This window comes from Pseudopipra pipra, chromosome 6 (genome assembly GCF_036250125.1).
Source record: "Pseudopipra pipra isolate bDixPip1 chromosome 6, bDixPip1.hap1, whole genome shotgun sequence".
Lineage (NCBI taxonomy): Eukaryota > Metazoa > Chordata > Aves > Passeriformes > Pipridae > Pseudopipra > Pseudopipra pipra.
Window position 1 is genome coordinate 64739681 of NC_087554.1, and position 23139 is coordinate 64762819.

General features: G+C 51.7%; 1 long non-coding RNA gene across 1 annotated transcript in view; it reads right to left on the reverse strand.

The window, feature by feature from the left end:
- Positions 1-23139, reverse strand: part of LOC135416512 (uncharacterized) — a 57165-nt gene that overhangs the window by 16151 nt on the left and 17875 nt on the right. The window contains exon 3 of the long non-coding RNA XR_010431609.1: positions 12306-12420. This is a non-coding gene — a long non-coding RNA (uncharacterized LOC135416512). The remainder of the gene's footprint in view (positions 1-12305; positions 12421-23139) is intronic.

The following is a 23139-nucleotide window of genomic DNA, read 5'->3' on the forward strand; positions in this document are numbered from 1 at the left end:
AGAACAAGCTGGTTCTCAGAAGTTGGTTTAATAAGTCAGAGACACCAATTTATTCAAACAAATCAGTGCTCAGATTTGGGAAATCTTATTTTCCTCTGTACCCCCAGCTTTGCACTGACACGGTTTGTGTTGGTGTCAGTGGGAGGAATCCAGTCAAGCAGTCAGGGAAAGAATCATAGAATTCCAGACTGGTTTGGGATGGAAGGGACCTCAAAGCCCACCCAGAGCCACCCCTGCCATGGGCAGGGACACCTTCCACCAGCCCAGGTTGCTCCAACCTGGCCTTGGACACTTCCAGGGATCCAGGGGCAGCCACAGCTTCTCTGGGCAACCTGTGCCAGGGCCTCCTCACCTTCTCAGCCAGGAATTCCTTCCCAATATCCCACCTATCCCTGCCCCTTCCAGTGCCTGACCACCCTTTCCAGGAAGAAATTCCTGAGGAAGAGGCTGCCCCAGAAATACCTGGCTCCTGCAGCAGCAGGGGAGGGACAGACCAGTCTGTGGGTCTGCTCTGGTGGCACCTCGTGCTCAGCCAAGGGACAGCTTTGTGCCTCTTGCAGCAATTCAACCCAGGGATGATCAGAGAGACACGAAAAGCTTTGTAGTCGTGCTCGTGGTGTCCTCCCACACCCCCACAGGGCCTTTGATTGGTTATTGGGTTCGTTCCCTTATTCCCTCCAACTGCAGTGCACAGACAGGAATTCATTACAGGCTTTGGATTAATCTTAAAAACCACTGACAGAGACAAGACTTTGAGGCCAGTTCCTAATGCGTCATCTCCAAACTGCCGCTGAACTTCCAGATCCCCTTGGAGGGCACAAAGTATTTGAAAAAGTTTCCTGAGGTGGCACAAAACTTTCAGTGTCAGAGATCTCACAATAGACCCTGTTTTCCTGCTGGTCCCATGGAGAGATCTGAAACCATGAAGCAACAAGCGTGCCTGTTCAAGCCCGTGGCTTTTGTTGGATATTTCCCTGGCATGAGGTGGGAAATGGTGGAGCCCCATTGTCCAGGAGATAAATGTGCTCTCCCTGGAAAGCCTTCGGAGGTTTGAAGAGCAGATTCTGCCTCGGAGTTTCATGTTCCTCTCCAGATCTCGAGCAATGGCTCCTGCTTTGAGGTTCTTTATCTTCCCTCATCCTTTCTTCTTTAAGGAGCAATTTTTTGCTCTTCCTCGTGCTGGAATGAGCCTCCCTGTGGGAATCTGAGAGCACAAAGGATCAAAGTGCCCGGCCCTGCAGAACTGACAGAAATGTCTGCGGGTTTCCAGCAGCACTGACACCACATCGCTGCCTTTCAGTGGCCCAGGATTGTCAGGGCACTGGGAAAGGCAGCCTTGGAATGACATCCTGGGCTCAGGCTCCATCCCTCTGGGCTCAACCTGGGCAGGACTGAGTCGTCCTGATGTGAAGCATCTGGAGCTGTGAACACCATCTGTGGAGCTGCTCAAGGTACTTCTGAGCAGCTGCTGGGAAGGAAAAAGCAGACCCAGCTCTATCCAGAAGGGAAGTTTGAGAAGTCCATGTTTTCCCCAGCAGAAACAGTTTTCCCACGATCCATTGCCTGGATCCCATGTTGTGGTGGGAAGGTCCCACCCAGCCTGGGTGTCTGTGCATCCTCCTGGAGCACCACAGGACGTGGATGCTGCTTCCCCAGGGAAGCATTCCTGTGTCCTCCTGTGAGCATTCCAGGTACACCATCAATCCACATGGAGCAAGCCAGGCCACCAGGCACCAGGGGAGAGAGCCCAGCCCCAGAGAAAAGGGGGATCCAGCCCTTCCCAGTGCCAAGCTCCATTCCAGGCACACAAAGCAGAGCACAGCCCTAGGCCGGGTTAACACGGGTAGGAAGGGTGTTGGGATGGGAATCCCCAGGCCTGGATTCTTCTCTGGCAGCTTTGGGAAGCTCCCCAAGGAGGCTGAGTGGGGAAGTGCAGATCCCTGCCAGCAGCACCCTCTGAGGTGCTCACTGCTCCAGGGAAGGACAGGGACCAATCCAGCTCCCGGGGGCTTTCCTTGGCATCTCTCACTTCCAAAGTGCCATCCAAATCCAGGATTTCCCTTTTCTTTCCCTCAGGGATAATGCACAGGGATGCTGGGCCTCCCTGACAGCTCTTCTGGCATCCAGGGAGAGCACGAGCTCGGGTGATTCAAGGTCCTGCCCCGTGGAATGAACATGGAAGGGGAAGGTTTCATCGCCTGCTGTTCACCAGGAACACTCCTCATCCAGGGAAAAGGAGAGACTTTGCTGGGTGAAGACAGGAAGGAAGCAAGCAGAGACTTGGGTTATAAAGATCCATTTTCACATTCCCTCTCCAGCTGTCCCAGGGATGTTTCCCTGTGGAAGGCCCTGTCCCATGGGAGCAGGGGCTCAGCAAAGTGCTTTTAGCACTTCCAGCAGTGCAAAGCCCCCTGGGCAGGGAAGTGGAGGGGGGGGAAGTACTGCTGTGCCACTAAGGTGAGCATTAAAAAATACAGCTTTTGCCCATGAAATATTTAGGACAGAACACATCCATATTTATACTCCAATCAAACAGAATGGGAAAGTTCTTCTGGTGTCAGCTTTTGGAAACCAAAACAAGCCCGGCCTGACAACTGCTCTTCCAGAAAGGAAATCAAAAGTCTGGGGAGGAACAAATGTTCAGAGCACAGAGTTTGGGAACCACTGCCCAAGGCAGGCTTGGAACACCAGCAGGAATGACAGTCAGCAAATCCAGAGAGCCCAGAGGCTTCCCAGCCCTGGAATGTCCCAGGCCAGGTTGGACGGGGCTTGGAGCAACATGGGCTGGTGGGAGGTGTCCCTGCCCATGGCAGGGGTGGCACTGGGTGGGCTTTGAGGTCCCTTCCAACCTAAACCATTCCATGATTCCATGATTTGTGGATACATCTGTAACTCTCTCAGGCTGTTTGGGATGCCTGGCCATGGTTTTGGGGTGTCTGGCCATCAGGTTCCAGCCACTGACATCACAGAAATGGCCCCATGTGGAATAAGATTCTGCAATTTTATTCCCTGTGAGTAAACAAAATTACTTCTTCTTAAAAATCCAAAGGTAACCACAGTCTTTTCAAACTGTGTGAAAGGGTGGGGAGTGGATCCCTGTTCCCAAGACATTAATGAAATCCTGGCTCAATTTAATGATGGCAGCAGCCATGTGCAGCTTTCAGAACATCCAAAGGGCTCCTGTTGGAGTTATTTGATCTCAGGCTTTTTGTTCAATGTTTTCAGAGACTCTGAAATGTCTGAGAAGCTTCATGTCCTGAATAGGGAAGGGATCACAGGACTAATATTACTATTTATTACTATTTTTCCCCCTCAAGCAAAGCTAAATTTCCTGCATGAAGACTCAGGGTGATGTGAGGGACATAAACACCCATGTTTAGTGTTTTGATCAGGCACAGAAGAAAGCAAATCATGAGCTCGTCTCTCTGAGCTGCCAAAGTCGGGGATGATGCTGGGAAATAATGAGGTGGGGGTTAGGAATGAAGTTTGTGTGAAGGTAAGGCAGCATTCCAGCATTCCAGCATCCCCCTCGGCACCACAAACAGGCCTTTGATGAAACTTTCAGGAAGGGTTTAATTTTTCTCTTTTATCTTCTCCCACACTCTCCTCTGCTTCCTCAGAGCAGCACCCACTGAGGAGCAGATGGTCCAGGAGGAGGGAGACCCCTCCTCAAGGTGAGAGGGTTCTCTGTGGCTTGTTGGAGGAGAGAGCCCAGTTCCAGGTGTTGGATATTCCCAGAGGGACCACAGGCCCTGGCCTGGCCCATGGACAGCAGGCACAAACAGCATCCTCGGGACACAACTGGCTCAGCAGGAGCTCTGGGTCTGTCCATCCTCTGCTGCCTGGGAGGGCTGAGTATTCCCTGAGAGGAGACTCCCTCTGCAGTGGCAATGGTGGCACTGCCTGGCAGAGGGAGGATGCTGCTTCCAGCCTTTCCCTGCTGGGGTTTATTCCTCATGGAGCTGTGCTGCCACAGGGGCCAAGAGGTGCCCGGCCCCAGAAACCACCAGTCCTGGTGCTCAGGAGGAGATCCCAGAGCAGAGATGTTCCTGTTGTCACCTACTGGTGGCCTTCACTTCCATAAACCCCCTTCCTCTGGAGAGCCAACCTGGAGCGTGTCCCTCTGCCCTGTGCCACAGCTGCACCTCCAGAATCTCTCCATATTTTCTGAAAAAAAATTGCCTTCTTGGCTCTCTGCCTCCCTCCAGGCACCTCATGGAATCAGAGACTGGTTTGGGTTGGAAGGGACCTTAAAGCCCCCCCAGTGCCACCCCTGCCATGGGCAGGGACACCTTCCACCAGCCCAGCTTGCTCCAACCTGGCCTTGGACACTTCCAGGGATCCAGGGGCAGCCACAGCTTCTCTGGGCAACCTGTGCCGGGGCCTCCCCACCCTCCCAGGGAAGGATTTCCCAATATCCCACCTTGGACAAGGGATGGAGGAACAGGACAGGGGGAAATGGCTTCCCACTCCAGAGGGCAGGGTTAGGTGGGATCTTGGGAAGGAATTCCTGGCTGGGAGGGTGGGCAGGCCCTGGCTCAGGTTGCCCAGAGAAGCTGTGGCTGCCCCTGGATCCCTGGGAGTGTCCAAGGCCAGGTTGGACGGGGCTTGGAGCAGCCTGGGAGCAGTGGAAGGTGTCCCTGCCATGTCCAGACAGAAAACAGCTTTCCCTGAGGAACAGAACAGGCACTGGAATCTTTCTTCAGGTAAGGAACAGAGGGAGCAGCTTCCAGAGCAGATAATTCCAGCAGTGCAATGAAACCATCCCAAGGGGTGTCTGAGCAGGGCTGAGTTGTGCTGGGAAGGGTCAGGAGCAGGGAAGGGTGATGGACTCCCACACACACTGCACTGATCTCAGCTGCCCAGCTCCAGCAGAGCCCAGAGATGTTCCCAGCCCTGTCCTGGGAGCTGCACTGGGGGATTCCCTGGAGGATCAGGAGGGAGAGGTCGAGGACAAACTGCCCTCCCCCTTCACTGGGCTGCCTTGTTCACATCAACAACCCACAGCAGCCACAGCTGGGAAGGGGAACAGCTGGAAACTCAGAACAGAAGCTGTCTCTGTTTGGGATCTGTTTGTGCTACAAGAGTATAACATCTTTTTTTCTTTATTGTTCTCCAGACACACTGTGGCCTCATTGAAAGACTCAGCAAAATGTGATATCACCCATGTGGAAAGTAGGAAAAAAAGGGAGTGAGTTCCTTTACTGGTCTGAAAACTGCTGGATGTCTCTTCAACAGTTATTTTGGAAGGATTTGCTGGTGCAGGATCCCCCATGTCTCATTCCCAGGTGTGAGTAATGAAATTAAATTAGAATTAATTGCAGACAGTCTATTCCCTGTCAGAGCAAAATGGTTGGGAAACACATGGCTGGGACACCTCTTCCTGCAGTAACAACTCCAGCATGCAAAGGGAAGGATGAGGTTGGTCTTACACACCAAAAACTGGAATGAATTTTCCTGGACACTCACCTTCCATGTTCCTTTCTGTGCTCCCTGTTGTGCCACAGTGCCCAGAACCCAGCACAGCAACGTGGGCAGGAGAATCTGGGGGAGGCCACATCCCTGTGGTTTTGGACACTTCCAGGGACGGGCACTCCACCACCTCCCTGGGCAGCTCCTTCCAGTGCCTGACAACCCTTTCTGTGAAGGTATTTTCCTAAATATCCGACCTAAACCTGCCCTGGAGCGACTTGGGGCTGTCAGTGTTTGTCCCTGTCATGTCCAAGGCACTTTATTGATGATATCAGTTATTGGTGTTGCTGTGATTGTGCTGTCATTACTGCAGGATTTCTTAATGGAGCTTCCTACAGAGAAAATCCCACCTTCCCTCTGGATGCCAACCAGCTCCAAAGGGAACAGTTAAACAGGTTTGTGCAGATTGATGCAAACACTGAACCAAACTCATCCCCAGAGCCACGACTTGGCCTTTGCCCAGAGAAGCTGTGGCTGCCCCTGGAGCCCTGGAAGAGTCCCAGGCCAGGCTGGAGCAACCTGGGATGGTGGAAGGTGTCCCTGCCCAGGGCAGGGCTGGAATGGGATGAGCTTTAATGTCCCTTCCAACCCAAACCATTCTGGGATTCTGGGAGTCTGTAAACAGGCTGGCTCTTTGGGAATTGAGGAAATCACGGAATCTTCCCAGAACCTCAGAGTGATTTGGGTGGGAAGGGACCTGGAAGCCCATGAAGATCCACTGCCACCCCCTGCCAGGGTAGGACACCTCCCAGGTGACTCAGACCTTCCCTCGACAAATCCCTGTTTGTCACCTAAATTTATGGATATGTGAGACTGTGGGGAAAGTGTTTCTGGGCTTGCACAGCTCGTACAGAAACACTATTTTGTTATTCATTAAATGTCTAAATAAATAATGCACTGCTGTGCTGCTCGGGAGCCTTTTTTTTTCCTCCCTTCATAATTTGGATATGAAAAATTGAAAAATTAAAAAGTTTTGCAGCCTAACTGGATGTTTAATCCTCTCTGCAAGCCTGGGTAAGGGTTTCATACCTGCAGGCCCTGGTGCATAATTACCATGCCCTGCTCCCATCGTGGGGTTGCTCTACAAGAAGGTTCTGGATGGCATCAGAAAACACCTTCCCTAATTTTAGTATGCAAAGTTCTAATTACAGTATGAATTTTTTATTTCTTAATTCTTTACCGTTTTTACTCACCCTCCGGGTACTGCAATGTAATTAATTCTGCTTTACTTTTTTTCTAATAGATTTATGTGTATTATCATATATATTGAATTTTCAGCTCTGTAGCTTTTTTTCATTTTTATTGCTTCCCACGCTGACAGTGTTCACTTCATTAAAAACATGTAATCCCTGAGCTGTGATCAAGACATAATTGCACTTTTTTTGTGTTATAATAACATGCATGTTTTTTCCTATTTTATTGCTGAATCCCTGTTATGCTTCCAGGACTTCGAGCAACCTCCCAACCTGCAAGGAGATTCCAGGCTGGAATTAAGGCTTTAGGGGAACTGTGGGCTCAGTTTCCATGCAGTGAAATGTCCTACTCAGAGAAAACAATAAAATAGTGCTTTTTGCCCTCTTAATTCCCTTGCACCATTCATGGAGTCCTGGAATGGTTTGGGTGGGAAGGGACCTCAAAGACCCCCCAGTGCCACCCCCTGCCCTGGGCAGGGACACCTTCCACCAGCCCAGGTTGCTCCAGAATCATTCAACTCCCAGAAAAACCTACAGATGAAATCAGGGGTTTTACAGGACCTGGTTCAAATCTGGTCATTTGTTGTTTATTCTTGTTAGAATTTGATTTAATTCTGGCTCCTCTGAGCCTGAGTTATGTAATACCATCATTGAACTCCTCGTGCAGTTCTGTGCAGCTCTGATATAATTCTTTATATCTATATAATTCTTTAATTCTAACAAACATCACTCACACAACTATGGGAATTCTTGTCTCCACCATAAGCAGCCCAAAAATCTCACAGACTTGTGCAAAGCCCAGGACAGGTAATTGGTGAATGAAAACTGAGTGTTTCCCAGTGGCTGGCAGGATGGTGGGACAGGGAACAGGAGCTGAAGAGGGAGCAATCCATAAGCTGTGCCTGGCAGAGCAGGCACACCCTGTTTCCCAGCAGGATCCCTGTGGGATGGAGGCCAGCAGGGTGATGGAGAGCTCCACTCACACCCAGGGGCAGTGCCACGGCCCCCAAACCACGCTCACATCCCTGGAATTGCTCTGGATCAGCGGGAACAGGAGCCTCCCCTCAGGAAATAATGAGCTCTGTACCTGACACGGAGAGATGGGGATGGATTTGGGAGTGATTGGACTCTTAATCAGCCCATTGTATTTCTTTCTTGCTCCTCAATTAAAGAAGGAAGTGGCTACAAGATGAAGACACTTTTACAATAAAGCCAGATCCATGGTATCCCACACAGATCACAGAGTGATCCATAAAAATGGGAGACTTCCTGAGGTTCACAGAGACCAGGCCCAGACAATTCCTGCTCCCAGAGGGATGATAAGGAGGGAACCCTTCAGCAGCACTGGCCAAGTGTGGACAAGTACAGAAACAGGGAGGGAACTGGGAACAATTCCTTCCTGGAAAGGGTGTCCAGCCCTGGCACAGCTGCCCAGGGCAGGGGTGATTCCCATCCCTGGAGGGATTTAACAGCCCTGTGGATGTGGCACTTGGGGACAGGGGGCAGTGGTGGCCTTGGCAGTGCTGGGGATGATTGGACTTGATGGTCTCAGAGGGCTTTTCCAGCCTGAGTGATTCCATGATCAGACTCATCCCTTTGTACAGGGTGAGCAGGGAAGCCTTGCAGAACAGAAGGGTTTGTCTTCCTGATAAGAAAAACCCAAACTCCTTGTGCCTTCCCTGAGCCCACCCTGAGCCCTCAGAGCTCACTGTGCCCCTCCCAGCCCGAGCCATGGGGGAGCTGCTCTGAGCCCACCTCCCAAAGGGAGCTGGAGATCCTGGTCCACCCACTCCCTCTGCCTGTCCAGCTCCAACAGGAGCAGTTCCAGCTGGTTCCCAAATCCTTTCACACTTCCTACATCACAGACACAACCTCAGTTGCCCAGAGGAGCTGTGGCTGCCCCTGGATCCCTGCAAGTGTCCAAGGCCAGGTTGGATGGGGCTTGGAGCAACCTGGGAGAGTGGAAGGCAGTGACCAAAGGACATGGGGGGAAATTCCAGCTGCCTCTTCCTTGGAACAGGGAATTCCAGAAGCAGGATATTCCATTTCCTTCCTGTGTGTGAGTCTGGATGGGAAAGGGCAGGTGGAGGCTGTGCTGGTGAGGGAGCACCTTGGTGGCAGGGAAGGACATGGGCTCTAATTCTGGATGGAAGAGCATTTCTGTCCTTTCTTTCCTGGTGCAAGTGCTCATGCCCTGAAAGCCCAGACACTTGCAACACCATCTGTCAGATGTGAGATTTGCTGCCTTGGTTATTCCATAGGATCCCAGAATGGGCTGGGTTGGAAGGGACCTTAAAGCCCTGCTCTGGGCAGGGACACCTTCCACCAGCCCAGGTTGCTCCAAGCCCCAGCCAACCTGGCCTTGAACTCTTCAGTGTTTAACTTTGGGAACAGAGAGCCCATGGATTTGCCCAACAAACCCGGATGATGTCCCCCAGCAGACCCACAGGGCAGCCCAGGAAGGAATCCAGGGAGCCACTGTCACAGTGCCTGGGAAGCAGCACTTGCTGGTGCTCTGGGATCAGGCACAGGTCCTGCAAGGCTGCCATAAGGGATAAATCTGCACCCTCCAGTGGGAAAGATGACCCACTGGCAACCCTTAGGAATCTAAATGTCCTCCCAGGAGCCAGGGCTGTGCATTATTCCCAGGAATAACCCCAGCAGCACCAAGGTTTGTGGAGCATTTCAATGGCCCAGAGATAATGAAGGATTTGTTCAGGGAACAAAACTGGAAACCTAAAAATCACAGCAGCTGAACCAATTATTCCAAAAACCTGCCTCATTTATTTCATGGTGGTGGAGGTTTGCAGAGAATTAACATAAGATGCAACTCCAGTAGCTTATGTTGAGCTGGGGAACACAAGGAAAAGCCTGGCTGTGGGTTTAGTGGAGTTGCTGTGGACAGGAGCCCTTGGCACTTCCACTCCTGACTCCTGGGTGAGACAACTCTGGATGATGCTTTGCCCACGTTTTGGCCCTGCAAAACCACCTTAGTTGGATTGCCAGCAGGAACTGTGCCCAGTGTATACCCAGTCTGCAGCTTTCCTTTCCCATCTCTCTGGGCTGGGCTGCTCCTCTGTCACCAAACTCCTCCTGGTTAAAGCCTTGGATAGTAACTCACTCCCTTTTGAGGCAGATCCAACCTAAGGAATCCTTTGCCAGAGGGTATTTTATCCCTCTGGCACATTTCTAGGTGAGTAACACAAGACTGCAGACAGACCTAGCACTGAATTCCCAAAATCTAATCCCAGGAGCTATTCAGTGACACATCTGGTGCCCTCGGATTTCACAACAGCCCCTCTTTTAACCATGACAGGAACAACACCTGGATTTTAACTGCCAGGGATCCCAAAGATTCCTGTTCCTGTGTATTTTCTGACGAGCAGAGTGTGCACAGTTCTGCTGGAGGTGGCTGTTCTCTTCCAAAAGGGAACCTGCTGCTCCAGCTCCGTGGAAGTCAGCCCTGCCTCCTGCACCTGCCACAGTCCCTGGATCAAACACAGCCCCACCTCCAGCCCGGGGAGAGGCAACAAGGATGTGGGAATGAAATCCAGAGGGTGACAAAGACGTGGGAATGAAATCCAGACTCAAAATACAAACGAGTCTCACACAGGGCTCTCCCCCCAGCAGTGTCTGCCATCCACATGCGCCAGACTTTTCCCGTGGTTTTTCCAAAATACCATTTTCAAATACTCTGTGAAGATGGACAGACTCTCAAACTGCTGCTTTGGCATGAAGTCCCAGAATGCCTGAGGCTGGAAAAGCCCTCCCAGCCCATGGAGTCCTGGGGAGGGCAGAGAACCCAGCCCACAGAGCTCCCCCAGCACATGCCAGCAGTGCTCCCCGTGCCCCTGGGGAGGGGCAGTTATTCCCAGGCACTTCCCGGGATTCTCTGCTCCCTCCACCCCCACGGCAGAGTAGGAACCAGTGAATGCTGAACAATGTGGGCAAAGTTCTCTGGGGCTCTGCTTTGATGCCAAAGCACCGGATGCGAGGACTGAGCCGATGTGGCTGCGGCTCCCGAAAGGGCAGGATGGAAGGGAATGAATAATTCCTCCTGCTGGTCCCAGCACTTCAGGAGGTTATTCCCAGCAAGACAGCACAAGGGTTTGAATTTGCTTCCAAAAAATCTTCAGCTGTCAAATTCCCCAGAAAGTCGTGTTAAGAAGAAAAACTTCCCAGGAAAGCAAGTGAAACCTTTTTAGTGCTGAGACAGAATATATGTATTTTTCAATCAAAAAGCCCTAAAGCAGTGACAGAGCCACCAGGGTCAGAATAAAGCTGGTGTTTCTCCACTAAAGTGAGCAATGTTTCCTCTTTGATGTCTCTAAAGACACATGGTTAGTCAGGATTGGATCTTCCCCAAGAATCCTTTGCCATGAATGTTTTAAACCAGTCCCTGAAACCGCAGGCAGAAGCCACAACTAAACCTCTGGATGTGGGGACTGGAGGTGCCAAACAGCAAGGCCACATGTATTAGGATTAATTCATGTCACAGACCATGAAAAGAGCACCAGCTGCAGAGCTGTTTTTGGGGGAACTCACGGGAGAACAAGAGAGAGGCACTTTCAGGACAAGGGGACATTGATTTCCCCAGGACAGATTCTTTCCCTTCCTTTGAAGGATCTCCTACCAGCAGCAGATTCATGGGGTAACTCTTTGCTGTCTTCACCCCATCAGTCAAAGGAACCTGCTGGCCAGACATCCCCAAAAACCTGTTAAAGCTGTACCCACAGATCATGGAATCCTGGGATGGTTTGGGCTGGGAGGGACCTTAAAGCCCAGTTCCACCCACAGAGGACAAAGCAAACACTGAGGTGTGAGGTACTTGAAGCCTCTGCCCAGTGCCCTCCAGGCTCAGCACCAGCCCTGGAGGTTGTTTTGGCCTCCAGTGGGATTTCATGAGCGTTCCCGGAGTGCCAGGAGCGTGAACCAGCCAGTGCTGGTGGAAAATCCCAGTCCCTGGCAGCAAATCTGCTGCCTGCAGGAGTCAGGTAGAGCCAGAATCCCAGGAGGAAGCAGCACAGCTGAGGTGCACAGGAATGGGGAGGAAAGGAGCTTCCTGGCACCGTGAAACCCTCCAATAAAATGAACTGCAGGGTGGTGAAGGGACACTTCACTGTGCCACTGAGCTTGTGGAAATAACTCTTGTGGCTGTGCTTGTGTCTGGAATGGTGGGAATGCCAGGAACACTCGAATCCCACACAATTCCTCACTGTAACTCATCAGCATCTCCAGCCCGGGCTATCAAAGGCTTTTGGGGGGTTGACTTCAATGGTTTGAGACTGTTACAGAGCACCTGAAAAGCCTCTCAAGCAACACTGGCTTTGGAAACACAGAACTAGATCAAACAAGATCTCAGGCCCGAGAGCTGAACTGCTGTGTCCCACACAGCGAGTCGGGGAAAAAGGAGGAGCCACCAGAGGAAGGAGGACCTTGCAGTGGAGGTTTTAGGATGTTCCACAACCCCTCTGAGGGTCCTGCACCCCCAGCAAAGCAGGGCAAGGCAGCTGCTGGGTGCTGGAGGGGATGCCCAGTTCCAAGGATGTCAGATGAGGACTCTTGGTGCCTCCAGCCCTTCCATATTTGAATTTAGTTAAAGAAGAGGATTTCAGTTCTGGGTAGAGAAACACCCCTTACCTGCTCAGGTGTGAAAAATCAGGAAGCTGACTCCATGGCATTCCTCTGCAGAGCAAGGTCAAGCCATCCACAGCAAAGGAACTTTTCTGTTGGGCTGTGACCACTGGAGCAGCACCTGGGAAGGATCAACAGATTCCCAGGTCAGTTTGCACTGAACAAACTCCACATACAATAACATTCAGTAGTAACACTCCATCATATAATAATATTATAAGATAAAATACAATAATATAGTAATAACAACAATCAACACACTCCACATTTCACATCTGAGAACAGTGTTATTGTTCTCTTTTTCCATTCTCTTTCCTGCTCAGAGGCCACAATGGAAATGTTTAAGGAGAGTAATAACTTCCCTACATACCTCTTCTCATACAAGAAGCTTATTTGAAACAGAAATTCTTAAATTACATTCTAAAGGCAAATATGAACCAAACAACAATTACTTGAGGCTGCTGATGCCATCTCCTATAATCTTCTCTCCTGACTCTACAAGAGGCATTTTCTCTGCCTGACAATGACATTCCCAGTGTTCCAGGTCAGCACAGACTCTCTCCTAGTGCAGGTGCCTTCACCAGCCAGACCCAGTGCTGACCAGTGTTACACCACCCTCCAGACACAGCAAACCCAACCTTCCCCAGCCAGACCCAGTGCTGACCAGTGTTAGATCACCCTCCAGACACACCAAACCCAGCCTTCCCCAGCAGCTGCCCAGCAAACAGCCCCAGGGCTCACAAGTTCAGGATCCTGCAGAGGGCTCAGGGCTCTCCTGGCACACACAGCTCCAACTGGAGCTGGCTGTCAACCCCAGCCTCAGTTCCCAGCCTCTCCCCAGGACCTCTGCTGTGTAACCCTCCACTGTCATTCCCAGAGACATCAGCCATGAATAAAAGATGCTGCAGCCAAGGTCAGGGGTGGGGTCAGGTTGGAGCTGGAGCAGTCCCACATCACTTGGCAGCACTCGACCTCCAAATCCCACCACAGATCATCCATTCCACCCACGGGCTGAGCTCTGCAGGAAGGAAGCTCTGTTTGCACCTCTGGGAGCACGAGGTAACTCTGAAAGCTGCCCTCCTTTCCCAGGAAAGCCCAGTGGTTAATTAATCCTCCCTGAGGGGAGGCAGTGTGTGGGGCAGGACCCGCCCTGGGCTCTGCAGCAACCCCGAGGTGGGAAATGCAGCACTTGGGGGACACTCTCATGGGGCTGGGGGGGATTTTCTTCTTTAGGATGTACAAGCTGTGCTCAGGGCTGTAAAACTACACCTCGGTTTGGGGAAATTATTCAGAAATGAATGGATTGCCCAGGGAAGCTGTGGCTGCCCCTGGATCCCTGCAAGTGTCCAAGGCCAGGCTGGAGCAACCTGGGCTGGTGGAAGGTGTCCCTGCCCATGGCAGGGGTGGCACTGGGTGGGCTTTGAGGTCCCTCCAACCCAAACCCTCCTGGGAACCCCTGAAACAAGAGGTGTCCAAGTGACCTGGGGGTCATTCCTTGGGATCTGTGCCTCTCTGATGCACTGACTGGGCCGTCAGGACAACTGCACCAAAGAAAAGAAAAAAGGAGCTGCTGAAGCTTTAGCTGTAACTCTGCACCCCACAACAAGCCACCTTTGCCTGGAGCCTGCTGCAGGACTCCCTTTTCCTCTCCATGTATTTCCCTGGCAGAGGAATTCCAAGAGAGGGAAGGCAGGAGAGTTTCCCAAGCGTGATCCTCCACTGATGATTTTGGATCCTGTTTAAGCAAAGCCCCCCCAGGCAGCACCAGGAAGTACCTCCTCCAGCAGAGCAGTCAGTTTTCTTAGGAAGCTCCTGATAGCCAAGGGAAAAGTATAAATTCTACCCTGTTTTCATAGAGTCACAGAATCCCACAATGGTTTGGGGTGGAAGGGACCTTAAAGATCATCTCATTCCAACCCCCTGCCCTGGGGGTGATTTGTTGAAGCTCAAGGAAAGATCTTCAGGGTTTTCTCTCCTCCAGCTGTAATTATAACAGGAGTTTTAACTCCATCCAATGAAATGATTGAAACGTGCAGAGAGGGGTTATGAAATGGAGCTTCTCCTGTTTCCCTTCCAAACCCTCAATAATTTATGGATATTCAGAAGTTTAGGATGTCACAGGAAGGTGTTTGTCAGGGATTGCTTTTAAGGGTGGGGTCAAAACAAACCAATAAAATCTCTGAGTCACAGAAGCTGTGCAGGACAGAGGGATTCCAAGAGGGCCCAGCACCTCTGCCCAGCCTCAGATCAGAAGGAGCAATGAGTGACTGACAGTCAAGAGGGGGAAAAGTCTCCCTGCATCCTGATTCCATGTCTCCTTTGCTGACTCCGGGGCTGTCAGTCCCTCCCAGCCCTGCTCAGCAGGAAGGAGGTTCTGTCTCCATTTGCTGCTCCTTCCACACGAGGTATTTAAATGTTCTCATCTTGTACTCAACAGAAATGTATAATAAACCTCCCAATTACCTCCCACCCCGTGAAATGTCAAACCAATCAAAGGGCTGAAGGGGGAAATTAAAGCCTATTTTCAGAAGAGCAACTCGCTGATGTGTCACTGACCTTCAAGAGAAGAGCAGGGGAGCACAACTTCTGCAGTCCTGGGTTCCAGCCCTCAAGAGGAATTCAGGAATGTGGGATCTCTGAGATAATGTAATCAGATTTAATCGAGGTATTACCTAAAACTGCCCCATCTGGTGGGCTCTGGGTTCAGTATCAGCTCAGAGACCTTGATGAGCTGCAAGATCATTTTGTGTGGGAGGAGCAGAGACCAGACTGGGTCCAGACTGGAAATCCATCTGCTTCCTCATCTCCTGACAGAGGCCATGTGAGGCTTGAGACATTACCTGGGAGGGACCTGAAAGCTCATCCCATCCCACCCCTGCCATGGGCAGGGACACCTTCCTCCAGCCCAGGTTGCTCCAACCTGGCCTTGGACACTCCCAGGGATCCAGGGGCAGCCACAGCTCCTCTGGGCAACCTGGGCCAGGGCCTCCCACCCTCCCAGGGAGGAGTAAACTCCACAGCAGCAGAAGAAGGAGCCCTTTAGAGCTAATTTAGCCACTGGTATCACCCCAGGAATGGGGCTCTGAGGAACATCCCAGTGTGATGGAGCCCTGGAGAGCTCTGGATTGTACCTGTCACAGCCATCCCTCCTGCCCAAGCCAGGCAGGAAGTTTGACACAGGGACAGGTTTTAATCCCCAGGGATTTGCTGGGACACAGGGAGCACTGGAATAGCTCCTGGGGAGAAGGGGATTATTTCCCAAATCTCTCCTGCCCTTCAGTTCAATCTTTTCCTTGAGAGAAAATAAAAAGAAAAGCCCAACAAAATCATTCAGCCTTTTTCCTTAAAGAAACCCTTCAGTTTTGGAAGTTTCTGATCCCTCTCTAAGGTGACACAGTTGGCTCCCCCCTCACTGCCTGCCTGGGCAGGATTTATCTAACTGGGAGAATACTGGTAATGATTATGGTACCAAAATCCATCTGTGATAATTACTGACCTTCTACCACTCTTGGAATTAAAGTTTTATGCTTTATTTTCTTCTAAATCAAGTAATTGATCCTCACATGAACTGGAATTATCCCAAACACACAGACTAATTGAATAGTTAACTGAGTGTTCAATAAACTCCACGCCTCAGGATCACACCCCTTAAACTGCTTAATTAGATTTTGCACGAGGAGCTGGAAGTGGAGCTGCCTGGTTTCACTTCCCACCTCACTTCCCCCTCTGAGCACAGTGACAAACTAACCAAGGGCTGAGCAGATGTCTTGACATTTTTCACAAAATGGAGCTGCTGGAACAGCTGGAGGGGTCTGACATGTTTGTAAGTGCTCCTCAACCAGCTTTCCTGCAGCCAGAGTGTCCCTGAGCCCAGACTTTGGACACCCAGCCCAGCAAAGCACTTAAACCACTGCTCAGCCCAGCTTAAGCTGTTCCAAGAGCTCTGCTGAACCCCACCTTCCCACATTTGCACCCTCAGCAGTTGCAGGGGGTTTGTTTCACAGAATCCCAGGATGGTTTGGGTTGGGAGGCACCTTAAAGCCCATCCAGTCCCACCCCAAGGACTTTAAGGTGCCTTCCTACCCAGACTAGTCTGTGATTCCAAGGAAAATGATGCCAGGGTTGGGCTGCAAGAGGTCACCTCGTCCAGCCCCCCAAAGCAGCTGCAGCCAGAGGTGAGTCTGTCCCCAGCCAGGCTGTCCCAACCCCCTCCTGGCAGCCCAGGAGGCTCCAAGGCTCTGGGCACTCTCCTCCTCTTTCCACTTCTGGACCCTCATCCCAAACTCCAGCAGAACAGAGAGTCCTGAGAACGCACAGAACGTTTTAAAATAGAGCCTTCCAAAAAAAGCAACACAAAGAAGGGGCACTAAATCCCCCCCCCCAGTTTGTTCCAGTGTCATTTACCAGTGGGTGGGTTATTTCCAGGGAAAGCTTCCAACAGTCAGGCCCTGCAACCACTTAAAACTTTCTATTGGCAAAGGCAATCGACCTGGCAGCCCTGAGCCCCAGGTATTTAACAGCATTAACCACCCCATTATCCACTCCCTCACTTAGCACGGTTGCCGGGGTATCCACCTTTGTTGTGCTTGTGCTTCCAGCTCTATTAAGTGTTGCAGGAATCACTGTGTCTGAGACGATGGAAAACACCAGGCTCCGAGGGCAGAGGCAAAAGGAACCTGGATTATATTTAACTCACTTACAGATTTGTCATTTAAGCTGCCGAGGCCATTAATCTGCAGCCCTGATATGCCCATCATATTAATTTTGGGTTCATTTAAGCTCCGGGGACACAAAAGAAGCGATTCCCAGCCTCTCCTTCCCGCTGTCACACGGAGGCAGGGCAGAGCCGGGGCTGGAAGGATGAGAGAGCAGCACCTCTCACCTCTGCTGCAATTTGACGGGGGGATAATTAAACTCACTCTCGTGGCATTAACTGGCTCCACGTGACACAGAATAAACCCTGAAAGGAGCTTTGCTTTTGAACAAAATAATTGTGCAAGCTTCACATGGGCTCTGAGAGCAGAACAGCCACGGCTGAGCTGATTCCTCCCACGGCATCCACGGGGATCCAGGGGCAGCCACAGCTTCCATGGGCAACCTGGGCCAGGGCCTCCCACCCTCCCAGCCAGCAATTCCTTCCCAATATCCCATGTATCCCTGCCCTCTGGCAGTGGGAAGCCATTCCCTGTGTCCTGTCCCTCCATCCCTTGTCCCCAGTCCCTCTCCAGCTCTCCTGGAGCCCCTTCAGGCCCTGCAAGGGGCTCTCAGCTCTCCCTGGAGCCTTCTCTTCTCCAGGGGAACCCCCCCAGCTCTCCCAGCCTTTCCTCCGTAATTCCAGGCCATGGAATCAAGCCACAATTCAGCTCTCCCTCACTGGAGGCTGCAAACACCCATCAGAGTGAAGTGCCAGGAGCTTTTATTGAAATGAATCCTGTGATCACATTAAAAATTCTGTCCCTATGAGGATCATTTTTTAATTACATTTAAAATCAGGTAATTGCCCACTTTGGTTGTTTGGGTTCTCTGGGGGCCACTCACAACAACAGTGATTATCCAACCTGGGGGTTCCATATGCAGCATTCCAGGCTGAGCCACAGAGGGGCACATTACACATCAAAATCCAGGGAGAGATTGGCACTCCTTTGCCAATTTGACATCCTGAAGTGATTGTCTGGAAGGTTTTAAAGGCAGAACAGGACGTGTGTGTTATGGTGGTGGAATAAAAGCTGATGCAGGTTGTTAGATGGGGTGAGGAAAAGGTAGTCAGGGAGAAACACACGGATCATAATCCAAGGCAAGAGACAGACCAGGCACAGGAAAAGCCCTCCCAGCCCATGGATCCCCCTGTGCCCGATGCCCCCCTTGTCCCCCAGCCCAGAGCACTGAGTGCCACGGCCAGGCCTTCCTGGGACACCTCCAGGGCTGGGCACTCCAAACCTCCCTGGGCAGCCCCTGCCAAGGCCTCACCACCCTTTCCAGGAGGAAATTCCTCCTCCTGTCCCACCTGAGCCTCCCCTGGCACAGCTGGAGGCCGTTCCCTCTCCTCCTGTCCCTTGTTCCCTGGGAGCAGAGCCCGACCCCCCCCGGCTCCCCCCTCCTGTCAGGGGGTTGCAGAGCCAGAAGGTCCCCCCTGAGCCTCCTTTGCTCCAGGCTGAGCCCCCCCAGCTCCCTCAGGAGTTCTCCAGCCCCTTCCCAGCTCCGTTCCCTTCCCTGCACACGCTCCAGAGCCTCCCTGTCTTGGCCCTCAAGAGATCCTTCTATTTTACCAGTGTTACCCCAGGAAACTCGGCCCTCACATGTGGAAGAGAACCTGAAAATCAAGTGCTGGGCTCTGAAATGGGAGAGATCCCCTGGTCCCTGACACCTGCCCTGCTCCACTCACTGAATTCCAGGGCTTTCCATCCCTAATGGAGAGCTCCCTGCAGATGGAATCGGGCTGTGAGTGAAGAACCTCTGAGATATTTAGGGAAGCAATTCCTCCTGCTCCTAATCCTGCCAACACTGAGTTCAGATAAAAACCAAAACCCAGCAGTTTTTATTGGAAGGGATTTAGTGCCTGTGTTTAAATGTTTAAATAAGGGAAAAGAAAAACCCAAACCCTGGCTCAGGGCAGGAGCAGGGGATCCGTGCTGGGATTGTGGCTCAGGGCATTTTCAGGGAATAAAAGGAATTATCCCCTCCACAGTTCTCCAGGTGGGCTTTGCTACAGCTTCACTGTGTCCAGGGAGAACAGGAACAAGCTGTGCCTGTTCCAGAGAACAGTTAAACAGGAGAGCTCACCCTGCTTTAGAGCAGTGCAGACAATGAGGATCAGAACAGCACCGTGGCAGAATTCCTGCTCCCAGAACTGGCTGGCAGGCAGCAGGAGGGAGATCCACACATCCCTAAAATCCTGGAGACCAGCAGGGAATGTGATGACTCTAAATGTGCTCATAGATTAAAGAAGCACAAGGAGTAAACAGAGCAAGGCAGTGGAAACACCACAAGTAAGGGAATTTTACAGGTGCTCAGCCTGCTGGGGGGCTTTGTGCCACAAGAAATTTAACTTTCTTTGTGTGTGTTTTTAGGCTTTCAGGGGGTTTAAGCCTTCCTTTGGCATTGCCTCTGTTTGAAACCTAACCCAGCTGCAGCACTGCCTGCACACACTGGAAATGCTGCCCAGTCAGGATTTATCCCCTCGCTCCCAAATCCTCCCCTCTGCTTCAGCCCAGCCCCAGAGCTGCCACAGAACCATGGAATGGGGCAGGCTGGAAGGGCCCACAGTGGCCCAGCTGGTGCCACCCAGAGCACAGGGATTGTGTCCAGAGGGCTCTGGAATATCCCCAGGGAGGAGACTCCCCCCTCTCTGGACAGCCTGTTAAATCTTTGTAGTCCAGGAGTTAAAGACCCAACCAAGGGAGCAGAACACGTGACCTGGGAGGAGAAATGGTATTTTTTCAACTCCAGACATGCAAGTGGCCCATCAAAACTCAACTATGGAAACGAAAATTTACCCTGCCAAAGGCTGGGATTCTTTTGTAATGAACTTAAGGATCCCAGCACAGGGAGGACATGGAGCTGCTGGAGACAGTCCAGGAAAGCACCAAGAGGATCAGAGGATGGAGCAGCTCTGCTGGGAGGAAAGGCTGGGAGAGCTGGGATTGTTCAGCCTGGAGAGGAGAAGCTTTGGGGTGACCTGATTGTGGCCTTCCAGGACCTGAAGGAGCTACAGGAAAGATGGAGAGAGACTGTGGACAAGGGATGGAGGGACAGGACACAGGGAATGGCTTCCCACTGCCAGAGAGCAGGGAGAGATGGGATAATGGGAAGGAATTCCTGGCTGGGAGGGTGGGAAGCCCTGGCCCAGGTTGGGCAGAGAAGCTGTGGCTGCCCCTGGATCCCTGGAAGTGTCCAAGGCCAGGTTGGAGCAGCCTGGGCTGGTGGAAGGTGTCCCTGCCCACGGGATGGGTTTTGAGGTCCCTCCCAACCCAAACCAGTCTGGGATTTGATGACAGTTTTTGCTGTCTGGGCTCCTGGAATCAGCCCTGCAAGGACCCAGCAGCCCATCCATGCAGGGTGGTCCCACCTGGCTCCTCTCTGGGCTGGCAGGGAGGGGGTGATGGAGCCCAGGGGTCCCTGTGGGACAGGGGGGGGTGTTCAGTGCCCAGGGACCCCCGCTTGGGCTGGCGCAGCCCCTGCACCCACTGTAGGGTTTGCATTTCAAAATCAATTGAGAGATAAATTTCACTGCAGAGCTGCTCCCCCTGATTGCTGCTTGCAGAAAAACATAAATAATTAATTGCATTAGAGAAATGTCACTCAGTCCCAGTTTTGCTTCACCTGAAGTGAAAAATGACCACTTGAAAGACAGAAAAATTGTCAGGCACTAAATCTTTACTGAGTGCTGCTGTCTGTTCCCCTGCTTTCACAGAACCACTGCCATGTAAGCAGGGAATTCTCTTTGGAGACTCAGCCATCCTGATTTATCCATGGGGGGAGGATGTTATCCCAGCCTGACCCTGCAAGAGGACGAGGATGGCACCAAGTCTCTCATGGAATCAACAGCAAGGATGTCCTGGAAGACTCAGAGATCTTTGCCAAGACTGAGCCCCTCCAGAACAACTTCATTTTCAAAGGACACATAAAACCTTCCTGCTTGTGGCACAGAGAGCACTGAGCCATGAGGGGACACGGGAGGTCTGGGGGGGTAAGGTGGGATCTCATCCCCACCTCCCAGGGTTCTTTAGGATCATCCTAGACCAGCACTGGTGGGATCAAGCAGATCTTCTCCCAACCCTTCTCAGCAGAAGGACACAAGCAGAAATGTTCCCAGGGCTGGAGAGTCAAGTTGCAGTTTGCCATTTGCCAGACCCTGCTTTGCTGTGTCACCCCGGGGAGGGACACACTGACGGGGTTTCCTACCCCAGCAAACCAACAGAAAATGGAGTTTTACACAGAGTTTGCAGATTTCAACTCAAAGAAGGCTGGATATAAAATGAGTTTGTTACTCTGATGCTCCAAGAGCCTCTTGTCTCACTGGAGCAGCAGCAGGAGGGTTTTCAGGGATGGACTGACTGTTGCAGTTCATTTTTGGGCTGGAGGAAGAGTTGGCAAACTTGAAAGAGGATAATTCTGAGTAATGATTCTGAGTGAGCAAGAGACACCATGAGTGCCAAGGATGTGCCCCCACCTGTAAAAACGGGGTGGCTTCAGCTACAGCCTCCAAGGTCATTTATTCCCATCACCTCTCCAGAGATATCCCGGGGGGAATCATTGTACAACAGGAATAAAACCCAGTATTAAACTGCAGGAAAAGGCTTCTTACCCTCACCAGTACACTTGAGAAAAGTGCTTTTAACTGGAGACAGTTTCAAATGGGAATCTTTATTCATCTGTCCGTTTTCAAAGCAACTTGTGACTTCACTCTGTGGAAAAACCACCCCATTCCAAATGCCTGAGGACAACAGGAACAAGCAGCAGTTGCCTATGCTGCCCTTGTGCCTTAAACCAGGTTCATCTCAGGGTGATATTTAACCCAGGATGGCATCACCCCTTGTGTGACCCTGATAAATGGGGCTCCTCCTCTGTTTAACCTGCACAGGAATTAAAACCTCCAGAATATCTGCACTGCCACAAATAAATCACAGGTCTGCTTGAACGAGTCTGAAATCTCCCTCTGACAACTGCTGAAGGAATAAATAAGCCCTGGAGCTCTGCAGGGGGATGAACAGCCCCGTTCTCACCATCGTAGCTCACCGAGCAAACGACGCTCGGGTTTCAACCCCAGCAGGGCCCGTCCTGCCCAAAGGGGTGCCAGGAGTGTCTTAAGCAAGCCTGGCTCAGCTGGGTGCCAGGGGGGCAGGACGTATCCCAGGGGGTCTGGATGTGATTTACAGATCCCAGAGCAGCATCCTTGGGCAGTTCCCCTGGTGCCAAAGCCTCTGGGTGTCAGCTCAGGGGGCAGAGCAGCACGATGGATCAGAGCCTGGCATCGGAGCCCAACACCCACCTTGGGCATGCAGGACTGAGCCATCCCAGTGAGCCCCTGGCATTCTGCAGGGCACCTTTCCTGGGAAACACACCCCAGAACAGGGACCACTCTGTCTTCATCTCCCTCCCTCCACCATGAGACAGAAACAAAAGCGGAGACAGCAACTCCCTTCCCGGCCCCCTCTGGGTTTGGGGAAGGCCAAACTGCCCAAATGGATCCCTATTTCATGGCACAAGAAGAAGCAAGGCAGGGCACCTACTGGGAGAATGCTGGGTTTTCCCCTGTGCTGGCTGGAGCAGGAACAAGGGTTGATTCCAGGGACTGCAGACCCTCAGTAACACACGGGACTCACCGGGACTATGAGGGCTGGGGGGATCTAAGAATGATTTCTGGCATAAACCAGCAATTCCATCATCACTTTCCCTGGCCTGGGTATCCAGCTGGTCCTTTCTCTCTCTTCCACCTCTGAACAGCTTCTGAGCAGCCAAACCCAACCTTTAGTTTCCGTGAGGAGCCAGTCCACAGTGTGCTAACAAAGCAAGGCTCCCCTTCCACAGCAAATAACATCACATCTCATATTTCACTGGCAATAAAAGCAATTTCCCTGAAGGGCTGATTTTCACCAAACCTGGCACTTGTGGCATTTGATAACTCAGTTGCCTTTTATTTCTGGTTTTGAGACATCAAGTGGCAAAAGGGGAAATAAAAATGGCAGGAAAAAAAACTATTCTGAGGACGTAACAGTCCATTAAGCAAAATTTTAAACCAGCCTGTCTCTGGCTCTCTGTGGCTCAAATGCAATCCTGCTCCTGCCCTCCAGGCTGTTATTAACGCTGGTGTAATGAGTAACTAAAATAAAACTCAAGTGAA